The following is a 13,517-nucleotide window of genomic DNA, read 5'->3' on the forward strand; positions in this document are numbered from 1 at the left end:
TACAGTGCCTGACACAAAGCGAGTGATGCATTTTTCATATTGCATCATATCTAGGATGCCGGTACATATACGTTTATGGTATTCATGCATTATTGTGGCAATGAAAAACACAAAATAAGCTGCATTCAGCATTGAGCATATTCTCATCAGATGTCCTCAAAAACCTTTTTCATACACCATTGTTTCACACAATCACCAATCCCAATGTAGCTGGCAAGTGACTGCTCTCTCATTCCTCCCTTCATTCTCTCCACCTCATGAAAAGAAACTGTTTCTGGTGGCAAGAAAAAAATGCAAATGCTTGCCTTGTGCTCTCTTTTTACAAAGCCACAATGGTAGAGGTGTTATGAGTGACAAAGCGTTCTCATTACCAGAGAGGGTACTTGGACTTGGTCTGTCTAATCAGCCCTAATGCATTTCAGTTCCTAATGCTTCCAAAATGCCGACTACACCAAGCAGGGCCATTTATTATGGCAAGACAGTCCTCTGCATCCAGTGAAACAGGCATATAGTCTCCAAAGCTCTGTGTTCGCATATATCAAGGAGGAGTGCAGTTTGTCACTGTCTGGATCAGTTTTGATCACGCTCACCTGGAAGCATGACCTGCGGTTTGTGTAACTACACTTTCTTGAATTTTGACAGAAATGGCGAATGAAAACCCCCCAGCAAGCATGAAATACTTAACAATGTGCCTGACACAGCTACTATTTGTAGACATTTGAATGTATTCTGCCCAGAGCTAAGCTAAGCCTTTCTGTGCTATGGAAATATTATCTGGATATTGATAATGCTATTCTGAAATTGAGTCCATCTTTAATGCTTATTTTTATTCTCAGTAAAACCAAAAATACAAAACCTGTTATCCGTTGTAGTATATTCCAGTTTTATATATTTTTTGCTAACTATTTAATCTCAAAGGGGACTGCTGATTTACCCATTTAGTGTCTCCATCTCGAATTTTGCCCAGCAATTCACAAGTCTCTTGTCAATGGCTATTCCCCCTGCTGGAGAAACAACTGAGCCAGTGAGAGCCTTTGTGCATTGGGAAGATCATCTAACTGTACCAGAGCCATAGTGAAAATATGGAGACAACTGTGGATAAAATCACATCAGCTATTAACCTGGAGCAAATCGATTGGGTCTGTAACTAACAGTTATTTATATAATCCATATTGGTTAATCTGTCTATTATTTTTACATTTTATTAATCATATTTTATGATTAATCTTTTAGTCTGTAAGACAAAATAGTGAAAATCACCTGTCAGAAGTTCCCAGAGCCCATCATGATGTTTTCCTAATGCTTGATTTGTCCAACTAACAGCCCAAAACACATTAAATTTATAGTGATATAAAAGACAGAAAAGCAGCTGGTTATTAGAGTGGAGAAACTGGAGCTCGTGAATGCTTGGTGTTTTTTCTTAAATGATGAATCAATTGACAAAATAGTTGCAGATTAATTTTTTGTCATTCAAGTAATCAATTAATCAGCTCAAGACTGAATGACAAAACTTCACCTAAGTTGCAGTGTGTCTGCATGTACCCATGTATTCTTCTCTCTGTAAGTGAGAACAAGGTATGTCGTGCAAATTTAGATCAATCTGATTTAACCTACACAAGACACCCTTTTCAGTTTTCCCAATAAAGCTTATTTTCAACTGATTTATCAAAGCCAAGATGAGGCTGCTTGAGTGAGTCATAGGCATCTTCTTGCACATCTCTCCTTTACCCTGCATCACCCTACATGCTCACTCACTCCCTCCTCTTTGCTCCTTATGAATTTCAGTCAATATGTACTTGAAAGGCTCATTCAATGAGCCTGTGGCGCTTCAAAGGCCGTCATCTCCCCTTCCACATCAGTCATTTTCAGAGAGACCTCTGAACAGCTCAAGCTGGTCAACAGATGGAATCTGACAAGTTTGTTTTCTTTATAATGATAAATTCACACTTTAAGAGATGAATGGATGGAAGATAAGAACATCCCAGGCTAGCACGAGTATGTGTACCTGTGCACATGGAAATGTGTGCAGGCTTGACGATTCTCTCTGACCAATCAGTAGTCTGCAATGCTTTCCAGTCAGCGTTTGGTATTGCCTCAGTTCGCTTGGAACCTTGACAGAGGATATACCAAAAAACCTATCAAGTACCAAATTTGCTCAATGGAAAACCAAAAAAGGCGAGTAGAGTCAAGGTGAGCTGAGCTGGTACCAATGTTGTGGAAAAGGGACTATGGATCACAGTGATGAAAATATACACTTAGCATCAGCCTGTGAAAACAATTACATAATGTCTTCAGCAGTCCTAGCAGACCTTTGTCAAGTCTGAGCAAACTTCTCAAGTGACATTACTTTAGTAATATTAGGTTGGGCTACAAATCTTTAACAGAAATCCTGCATTACAAACCAGAGGCGAACGGTTTGAAAGAAGTGGATATTTCCCAGGCAGGTAGGGTCTAAAAAAGAGATGATTGATGACAAATTCCATCAGGGGATGTGTACGACCCAGTGTTTTCTATACTTTATATTAGGGCCAAAAAGCCAGGAAAAGTTGGCCTCGACTGTCACGATTTTGATCCTTTTTAAAACATACTTCAAACTTCAGAAAGTCTCATAGACAGGTGCGCAGGCTTATTAATTCTGACTGATACAGAACCAAAGAGTCCCGAACGCTGTCGATCAGCGATCCACTTTATTAACATTTTAGAGTACAAGTACACTGTGGTTGATTTTTTTGGTTCTTTATTATTAAAGACTCTTCTCTCCTATACTTTTCTTAACATACCTAGTTAGTCTAAGAAGATTAACAAGATGGTTCAGTATCAATAGCAAAAATTATATCAAACACGTATGAAGGCAATTAGCTGTTCACAGGCATGGTTGCTGAACTGAAGGTTTATTTTATTAGGTGAAAGTCTAAAGTTTGAGTCTTTCTGTATAGTGTGTTTATATTTTAAAAAAAAAAAAAAAACTGAAGGAAGGGGAAAATGATAAAGGGCAATCCAACATGCCTTGGTCAACATCCTGTAGTCAGCCAGAACACCGGTTCAAAGACGAAATACGAAGCAATCCCTGACATAACTGAACTGTACTGAACAGTTCCAAGCTGCATTCAAATTATAAATCAACAATTGAATGCTGAGCAGCTTTTCTGCAGAGGAAGATTAGGCTACAGTAATATTATTAGTATTAGGCCTATATTACTTGTAGAATTAGATTCCAGCGTTGGCTGCATAGGATTGTTTCGGTTTTATTTCTCTGATTCACTGCTTTTTCTTGCTAATGAGAGTTAGTGAGTTGCTAAGCAACTGACATATCCTAGTCATTATGCCTTTACTTAAAAAAAAAAGACTAACCCATTTAATCCAATGAATCACTTTATTCAAAGTGAGGATTTTGTTCAAGGATTCTTTGTTTTGTTTTTCTTTAGGGTGATGGCGTCATAAAATATGACAACAAACGTTCGAAGCATCATTCAAAAACCTCAATAGAAGAAAAAAAAGACATTTATTACAGCCCTAGAAGTCAGCTGTGGGCACTGGTAGTGGATGGGATGTAGATCCATCTCCTTCTCTGAGTCATCAGTCTTGACTTCAGTGAAACTCACTGGCATGCGATCCGTTTTTTTGCTTTGTACCAGTCTGGATAGGATTTCATCATCCTGTTGTGATGGGATCATCTCATACGGGACATTTGGCTCACAGTTAATCTTGCTTATGTGTGTCAGGATCAATCAAGATGCGTTTATGTGCAGTTATGTGATGCCAATGATGAGTCATGTGGATTACTTTACCCCACCCATTCTGTTAGGGTTATTTGTCTGCAAAGATTTTAGAAAAAAAGACTTTCATGGAGGGAGTTTCACACTTGGCGTGAAACGCTCAGAGAAAACTGTAAGCAACACTTCTGTGATATCAGATAAGCAAAAGTAGGTGAAGAACGTATTCTTGTTAAATTCTTACACAGTGGAATCTTTTGTATTAATGTTTCTGCTTATGCACTTTCCTTCAGATAAGAGGCATCCTTGTAAAGCAGTAGCTCATGGTGTCCAATTTATTAAACCCAACAAACTTGTTAGATAAATCCTTTGTTGCAAATCTTATCTTTTATTGTACAACTGGTAAAACGGCCTCAAATCTCAAGACCTGAAAGTATAGTTATGTTGCTTTTTTAGGAAAATGTATTGAGTAAAGGGGCAGTTCACCCAAAAACACACTATGTCTTCAGTAGTCATTTTCCATTATAATTATAGTAATTTGTTGGTGTTTTGAGCCAATGAAACTCAACCCTATTGCCAGACAAGCATGTCAATATTGGATGATTTTGCAAAAGTGACTTTTATTTTGGTCTAATGCCAAAGTTCCTACTTTCTACAATATCTGCGTATGGTGACTACAACATGGTTAAGATCAGGGAGAGATTGTGCTTAAAGTTAATAAAAAGAGAACAGTTTTGATTGGATATGAACTCTGCTTTGTGAAAGTCAGACAATCTACATACTGTAATTTGTAGGGATACTGGGTTGTTTGAATTCTGTTATTGGAGTGGAAGCAGAAATATCAGAGACTGATAGTCCAAAACTGGGCAAATTAAACTGGAACTAAACAAGAACTATTTGCATGGCTGGATATAGAGGTAAGGGAGAAAATTACTTTATGTAATTTGGGTGAACTAACCCTTAACACGCAGACTCTGTATATAAATCAAATTCCAGTCCAGATATTGGGATTCAAAAGCTGTCATGGCCCAAATATGTGCTCCTCACTCTGCTGAATTCTTGCAGCTGAGATTTCACATTTCATTTCCCATCACCAGAATGAATAAAGAAGTAAGTGTCCTTTCTGCTCTGTCTCTGCTTGCAGCCCCTCCTTTGACGAGGAACTCTCCCCTCGGCCCAAGGGGAAGAAGAAGAAGAGAAAGTCTGAACGGAAGAGGAAAAGGAAAAGGTCAGTTCCCAAAATGAGATGACTGTGCAGTGAGGTCTATTGTTGGATACCTTTTGTTGTGTTTCCTGACATAAATAAACTGAGAGGTGTACAGGAGAATGCTTGGTACTCTCCAGAGTTCATGCTTATTTGTTCCTCTTTAGGTCTCCTTCCTACAGCCTGTCGCCACCGAGGAAGAAGAAAAAGAAGAAGAAGAAGAGCTCCAAGAAAAGCAAGCGGCATAGGTAGTTCTTGCTTACTATGACAATGTAAAATGGCATGACATGTATTTTTAGGTGACTGAAATCATCCTTTTCCTTTTTCCAGGTATTCCTCCAAAAAGTCCAAACACAGGTATGTATATGATTATTGCAAGATTTTGTGCATTGTTTTTGCATGTCTCGTGTTTAACAAAAAACAGTTAAAATTATTTTAAGAGTGAACAGTTTTCACCTGGATACATTTTCTGTCATAAATGTGTAGGTAATTTTAACATCTGCTTTCCTTAAGATTGCTGGATTTCCGACTTAAAAGCCTATGCCCTATATGTATCAGTTAAAAAGCAGGCTGTCTGTGCAGGCTTTTGCAGTCTTAATACTCCTTGCTCATGATTGTATTCTCTTTGATCCCACCAGCTCTTCAAGTTTAAAACATAAGAGGAAGGATGAGCGCAAGCACAAGAAAAGGTCAGTCTGTGATTGTTGCATCAGAATCATGTACTCTCTGAATCCAACCCAACATTTTTGACCCCCCTCCAACCTCCTCTGCCTCCCCCATGGTAAGCCCATCCACCCTTTTCAGAACACTCATTGCTGAGGAAGAGAGAGAGAGGATCTTCCAAAATGCTCTCATGTAAGGGCACGACGGGTGAATACAGAGGCGCTTTTATTTTTCTGCTAAAAGCGTGAAAAAGCCCTTGTAAAGAGGAAAACAGATTGAAAGCTTGAGCCACAAAGAGAGAAAAAATGGGGTGAAAAAGGGAAAGAGAAACCAATTTCATGCTGTGATCTTGCAACATTTTATAATTCGACTTTGGATGAGCGGACCGCTGTTTGTAAGCACAGAGCCAAGTTCAGTTCCTGCTTACTTCAACAGAAATCACTACAACTCTCTCCTTTTTTGTTCTTTTCATGTCTTTACTGTTACTTATACTCAAGCCTTCTCTGACGCGTGCTCCAATTTTTCAAGTACAGTTAACATACACTGAACAAAATTATAAACGCAACACTTTTGTTTTTGCCCCCATTCATCATGAGCTGACCTCAAAGATCTAAGACTTTCTCTATGTACACGAAGGCCTATTTCTCTCAAATATTGTTCACAAATCATTCAAAATCTGTGTTAGTGAGCACTTCTCTTTGCCGAGATAATCCATCCGCCTCACAGTGGTGGCAAATCAAGATGCTGATCAGACAGCATGGGTATTGCACAGGTGTGCCTTAGGCTGGCCACAATAAAAGGCCACTATAGTCAGTGGAGCAGTGCTGAGTATGAATTAGCGTTTAAGAGTCTGATAGCTTGGGGGAAAAAGCTGCTCTGCAGTCTGGTGGTGCGGCAGCAGAAACTTCTATATCTCTTCCCAGAAGGCAGCAGGGTGAACAGGCTGTAGCTGGGTGGTTCTGTCCTTTAGTATCCTTTGGGCTCTGTGTAGGCACCTCACCGATATCACTGAGGCTCGGGAGGTACCAGTGATCTTCTGAGCAGTTTTAATCACCCGCTGCAGAGCCCTCTGGTCCTGGGCTGTGCACATCCCATGCCAGTTTGTGATGTTTCAGGATGCTTTCTATTGCACCTCTGTAAAAACTGACAAGAACTTGGCACAGGAATTTGGCCTTCTTAAGCTTCCTCAAGAAATATTGTATCTGAGCTTTCTTCCTCAGCGTGGAGATGTGAGACGACCATGTCAGGTTCTCTGTGATGCTGATTCCCAGGAACCTGAAACTGTTCACCTGCTCCACCTCAGCACCACTGCGGTTGACAGGAGAGTGTGTCAGCTCCTTAGTTTTGCTGACGTTGAGCAATAGGTTGTTCTCCGGGTACCACTCAATTGCAAGATTAGCAATTTCCTCCCGATATGAAGTCTCATTGTTGTTTGAAATCCGACTGTTGATGGTGGCGTAGTCTACAAACTTCACAGCATAGTTCGGGGATACAGTCGTGGGTGTAAAGCGTGAACAGGAGGGGGCTGAGCACACAGCCCTGGGGGCTCCGGTGTTGAGCACTAGAGTGCAGGAGGTGAGTCCGCCAATCCGAACTGACTGGGGTCTGTTTCTGAGGAATTCCAATATCCAGTTGCCAAGTGTTTTATTTAAACCCAGAGTGCTGAGTTTGCTGATCAGTTTCATGGTGGAGATTGTGTTGAATGCTGAGCTGAAATCCACAAACAGCATTCTATTGTAGGTGTCGTTTTTATCAAGGTCCTCTTTTTTTTCTCATCCTCTGTGGATCCGTTGGTTCTGAAAGCAAACTGGTGAGGGTCCAGGCTGGCTGTTCTTTATGTACAGTATGTATGTATGAAGAACCTGTTTCTCAAAGCACTTCATCAGAATGGGGGTTGGAGACACAGGGCGGTAGTCGTTCAGACTAGACACAGAAACGATGGTGGCTGTCTTAAAGCAGGTGGAACCCTCTCCTGAGACAGTGATTTGTTGAAAATGTCAGTAATAGCATTAACTAGCTGATTGGCACAGGTTTTTAGTATACGGCCAGGGATGTAACTACGATGCTGGCTTCTTATCTTCTGATGGGCCAAGACCGTAAAGCACGTTTACCAGGATTTTGTTGCCACTGAGCACTACAGACAGACTGAGAAGCGGTTAACAGGCTGCAGGCAAATGACCATATATGGAAAGCCGGCTCAGTATGACATCATGCAGAGCAGGGAGTAGAAAAAACTGTTGAAAGGGGAGTGTTCAAAACAGGGGGACATCTGAGGTTATGGCTAACAAGGATTTCTTAAAAATATGTTTAACTATTTATTTGAAGCTTTGGCCTCCAACATTGTAACACTATAGATAAAACAGATAATACGGAAAAGCATAATAGGTCCCCTTCAATCTAGCCATAGTTTCTGAAGCAATAGATCCACTATCAGGATTTCTTGTTGAGGGGGGGTTCTTCTGTTTTGTTTTGCCTTAACCAGCAAGTAGCAACTGACATTTCCATCCCACCACATAATGTTCAGTTCAGAGAAAAACAACGGAGATTATTATAATTATTAGCCAAGCTCTCCAGTGTAAACAGCAGTTCAGCTTTGGCTCACCGTACAACTGAGGTTTTATTACAGACATTTTGGGTACACTCCCTTCACAGATAAAGTGGTTTAGATAATCTGGCTAAACTGGTGGCTTGTTTACAACCCGTCTGATCACTGTTGAACTTTGTAGTAGTGATGACGTTATTTTTCCTAATTTCAGAATATCATTTGGTGAATATAGGATAGTAAAAAAATGTCAAAAAAAATTTATAGCAATGACCAAAAAGATGAAGCCAGATCCTCCTTTATCACTAAACAGAAAGGGTAAAATCTACACAGTCACAGACCATTATCTACAGATGTGATGTTACAGAACCGATATAAGCAGCAAATCGTCACATTTGAAAAGCTGGAATTTGTGCTCGGTAAATGACAAATGATTAAGTGATTATAAAAATGATCGTCACGTAATTTTATTCTGTTGATTAATCACAGTACTCTTAGCTCCTTATCCACTTGGGTCTTCTCTTCTCTGCTCTCCTCATCACCTCTTTCAGTTCCCGGACTCACTCAAGGCGGAGACGACGCTATCGGAGGTCAGAGTCGCACAGTTCTTCCTGCCAGGCTTCCACAGAGGACAGGTAGGAACTCATCCTTCACCCTCCTCGACCCCACTACTCCCCCAGTTTATCTTATCAGCCTGAGGTGTCTGCTGAGTTCCTGGTCACACAACAGCGATGACTGATAAGGCAGAGGTGACTTCCTGATCTCAGGCACAACCAGCCCTTATCACAACTTCACAGGAAATGGTCCCATATTCACTCAACAGATAGATGCACTCAGTTATAATGACATATTGCAAAATCTTGGATATCTGATAATATGAAGGTTGTCTTTTACAGGTTTTATGGAACAGGGTTGGTAGCATGATGATCTCTAGCAGCTAGAGGAATAAGTGGATGCTTCCACTGGTGATAATTAATCCTTGAATAGTCATTTATCGCCAGCGAATGCGAAATATTGCATTTAGAGTCAAAATGGCATCCTAAAGAACAACTTAATTAGGGAACTTTGACACATGTGAATAAGTAAATTCAATTGAGTTTGAACTCAAATTGAGGTTAAACTAAAATAATTAGACATACTATTTTTAAATCTGTCTGGAGCTCTTTATTACTAACTAATTTCTATGAGGTTTTTTTGATGATAAGAAGAGGAAATCACAATAAAAATCAAGAAATATGGAGCTTTAAGCTACATTTCCCAACGTTTTTATACAGCTGAACCTTAGTCTCTCATCAACTAATCTTCCCAGGTGGAATTATGACCAAGAAATTTCTTTACAGTTTTTCTATGATTACACAACAGATTACACTTTATTGGCCAAAACAACGAAGGTGTAAAAAAAACAAAAAAAGGTGCTGTCCCATTCTCCATAGTTTAGAATTTTCTGTAACTGAGAAGATGCATTTGTGTCATGAAACTAAATCCAGCATTTTCCCACAGACACCATCTGCAGAAATCTGTGGTGCATCAGGCATTAGGAACTTGGCAGCTGTGGTAGAGGAAACCAATGGAGTGCTTGACCACACGGACATGAAGTGGAGACCTGCAACCAAATCAGTGTGTAAAACGGCTCCAAAATATCGCTCCATCCTCTCAACCACCACCGTAAGTACAATTTAGGACTTTGACGGTGGTGCCACTGGTTCAGTCTGATTTCTCAGTTATGGCCATGTAAAGCAGCTCACTATTAAGATTTGAATTCCACACCCAGATGTTTCTTGCCTTTTATATTTAACCAAAATACAATATTTTTCTGACAATTGAGCCATCCTGTAAGTACTGAATTTTATGAAATTAAAAACTGTACATGGCCTTACTCTGAGCTTTTTTTACAAATTCTTTATTTTGGAGTAATTCTGTCAGTTCCTGTTTTTCTGTTTTTAAAACTAACGCTATCAAGAACTTTGTACTCCCCATAATAATAATGATGCCACTGGAAAAATGACACGTTCTCCAAAGTGTAGTGTCAAATTCAACACCAACAACAACCATTTAATTTTCAAGAGCTATTTCTCACAACACGTTTGTATTCCTTTATTGAAGGTATCACTCAAAACATTTTGTTCCGAGAGGATGTTAATGAATATTCAGTGTCAATGTTTTGAATTAATTATTTCAACAAACTCTGTACATCTCAAGGAAAAACACTTGGTTACAACTTTATGTGCTCACCTTAAAAATATTTTTAAAGTTTACTATATATGCAGCTGACTCCTACAGGATGTTAAAAAGCCTATATCTCCAGAGTTTCCTATTTTTATCTTTAGTGTACTCATAGTACACTGGTGTGAAACTTTTGACCGGAAGTGAAGCATTTTTTTGTTTAGAATGAACAGTAGTGACAGTGTTGTTACCACTCTGCTTTTATTTTGTTAAACAATGATCTGCAAGCAGCAGGCAGAAACTACTTGTTATTGCTTAAGGTCATCAAAGTGTGTCAGACTGTGCTGAGTTAGTACACAGAGCTTTATGGTTAGGGATGGTTTGAGACTGGATATAAACCGCTAGTGTCTGCTATATAAATGTCACACTGCTTCCTGTACTGGCACCCAATCATGATCATTAGAGCTGAAGCAGGAGACTAACATAATGAATGATCACTTATAATGATTGTGGACTTGGGAATTATTAGCGATTTCTTGCCACTCTGTTTCATGTAATACTTCCAGCATACAGTTTCCCTATTTCTGTTTGCAGACCAGACTTTAAGTTGAAATGAAACTGTGATTGACAACTTCTTGACGGCAGACTTTGAATTTTAAAAGGTTGATTTTTTTTTTTCATTATTTAAAAGTGATGTTTTCCAAAGAGCCTCATAAATACAGCTATGGTATGTCCTTAAACTTATTGTCTCATGCTTATTGGAGCATGAAATATATTTAATTTCTCTCCAGCAATCATTAAAGTATGCTAATTGCACAGACGAATGTTTTTAATTACACACCACAGGGTTTTAATTGAAATCCAATAAATGAATCCATATATTGAATCACACCAGGCATTCAATCCCAAAGTCTTTCAGCAGGACTTCACAGTTGGTTACTGAGGGGTAGCCCTACTGTATCAGAATTATTCAAATTATTTAAAATTCTTGCTTTTTATTCTCCCCAATCAAAGCCCATAAATAAATGCGAATGAAATGCAGGATGATCTTAATGCTTAACATTCTTTCCCAAAAAAAGCAATCCATAAAAGGAAAGGTAGGTATGACTGGATAATGAAAAACTCAAAAATATTAATAATCGACACGAATGTGGTTGATTATAAATATGTCAACCCAATCTATAAATGTAATTGGTGAATTTCCTTTGTGTTGAACGCAAATAAAAGTTGTGGCAACAAAAGGAAAAGAAAGCACACAGAACCATTTGCAAAAACACCAAGGCAGATATGACATGTTTATTTTAAGACAGCCTTGTCAAAATATCTCGAGGTGACATTGAAGAATGCGTCTGTTTAAAACGTGTCTTTCTGTAAAGGAAATCTTTTACTCTTGAGTACGTACAGATTGTGTGCATAGATGCAAGTGGTAAATTCCCCTCAGGGTTGGTCTGTTGTGTCGACTTTAGACTAGATAATAGGAAACCTTCGGGAGGACAGACTGGATAAACCTGAGAGTTTCGTAATCAGTAAGTAAAGAGAGATCATAGTTTTATGAGATCAGTCAACTATGATCCTTGGAGAGTGAGTATCATTTTCCATCTGTGGACGTCTGCAGTAAAAGCAAACCTTTTGTGTGCTGTAGTGGTACTCATACAAGCACACTTCTTTCCCTAAAAACAATGCACCATTAAGGAAAGAAAAAGGAACATGCCAATATAAGTCTAACTGGCTCTGGGTTTGAAGAGAGGGTTATTGTCTTTTTCTTGTAATTTACGACTCTAATGATGCACTTATGTTGCCCGCTCTTCCCTTTTTCTTACACCTTACCTACTTAAGGAGGAAATCTTGATTGGTAAGTCGATGCTATCCGCAGATTTAGGGATTTACTTGTAGGTCGGTGCAGGCTAATTATTTACTTCTTACAGGAGAAAGAACTCAGTCATCTGTCCCATTCTGAGGGCTTTCTTAGTTAGACTGATGGGATCTCTCTTTGTCTGCAATCCTTTTCATTTATACATAATACCCATTTTGTGATGTTTGTTCACTGTTCTTTAAATGAGGCTTTTCAATGGGGCTATTGTTTACTCTTTTTCTCTTCACTCGAGTTAGAGCCAGTAGATTTTTCCACGCATAGTTTTTCTTTTCTTCTCTGCTCTTCTGTTGTTCCTTTCATATAATTTTAGTTTAGACTTACTTTATCTAAAAATTTTCTTGTTGATTTCTTTGACTTTAGTTGAGTTCAGACTTTCTTTTGAGGTTAATCGCATGCTTCAAATTTGCATGATGTCTTTATCTTTCAAAGTTTTCTGTCCTGAGAAAAAAAGAAATCTCTTCTCTGTGTTTTCAAGGGAATATGTGCCTTTGTACTAGAGTATTCACAGTGCATCAAAGCAGATAGCAGGTTCCATTTATCTACACACACTTGGTTTTAAGCTGCAGCCTGTTTGTCTGTTTGCAGATTTTGTCGTCAAAACCTGGAAGCGAGCTTTTACACAGAAAAGGGTCTCAGCATTTATCGAGCCAGACCGAAGGTCCGCACGATTACGATTCTGGGAATGACACATCTTCACCGCCATCCAGCAAAACTGGTGTTTCTCAGGCGAGTGTCACTGCCAACAAGAGGAACCACTGTAAACGTCTGGCCTCGCCAGAGAAGGTGAAGTTCACTGAGAGAGACAATGTCTCTGATTCAGGAAACTCTGTGACCAGCTACGCTTCCTTTTGCAAGCCTTTTGGGGAGGACGGCTTGTCTGCAACCCTTTTCAGTGGAAACGGCAAGAGGTAATGTTGTGTATAATAAACAATCCATCCAAATGAATGATTCCCAGGAAAATTGCAAGCTGTTTATCTTCGGTTTCCATGCTCTATTTCCTGTTTTGAAATTCTCATCTTATGAATAAAGGAGAGCATTTCTTAAAACAAGCCAAGATACAGTTTTAGCTTTATCAGTCAAAGCAGTAAAACGGCTTAATGTGTTTCCTTTGCAGAGAACAGATAACCCTGGGGTGTCGGGTGGAGGTTATGAGATCTCCAAAGACTTCAAGCTGTTCACAAAGGATGAGCAAGTCATCTCGAAGGCGACTGAAAACCCGGTCATCCAGCAGCAGGAGCAGATCCTCGGGGAGTTCCAGATACTCTGGACGCTACTCTCGAAGCCTGTCACTGTCGTCTTGCAGGTGGGTTAACTACTTTTGTTGTGCATTTCCACATTCTCGCATGAATGTCACCACAA

The 13,517-nt window shown here is 39.4% G+C and overlaps 1 pseudogene; it reads left to right on the forward strand.

The window, feature by feature from the left end:
* Nucleotides 1-4,819: 4,819 nt before the first annotated feature.
* On the forward strand, nucleotides 4,820-13,461 carry LOC119887975 (annotated as a pseudogene).
* The last annotated feature ends 56 nt before the right edge of the window (nucleotides 13,462-13,517 follow it).

This window comes from Micropterus salmoides, unplaced genomic scaffold (assembly GCF_014851395.1).
Source record: "Micropterus salmoides isolate LMB-PRFRI ecotype aquatic unplaced genomic scaffold, ASM1485139v1 Ms_hic_scaffold_4591, whole genome shotgun sequence".
Lineage (NCBI taxonomy): Eukaryota > Metazoa > Chordata > Actinopteri > Centrarchiformes > Centrarchidae > Micropterus > Micropterus salmoides.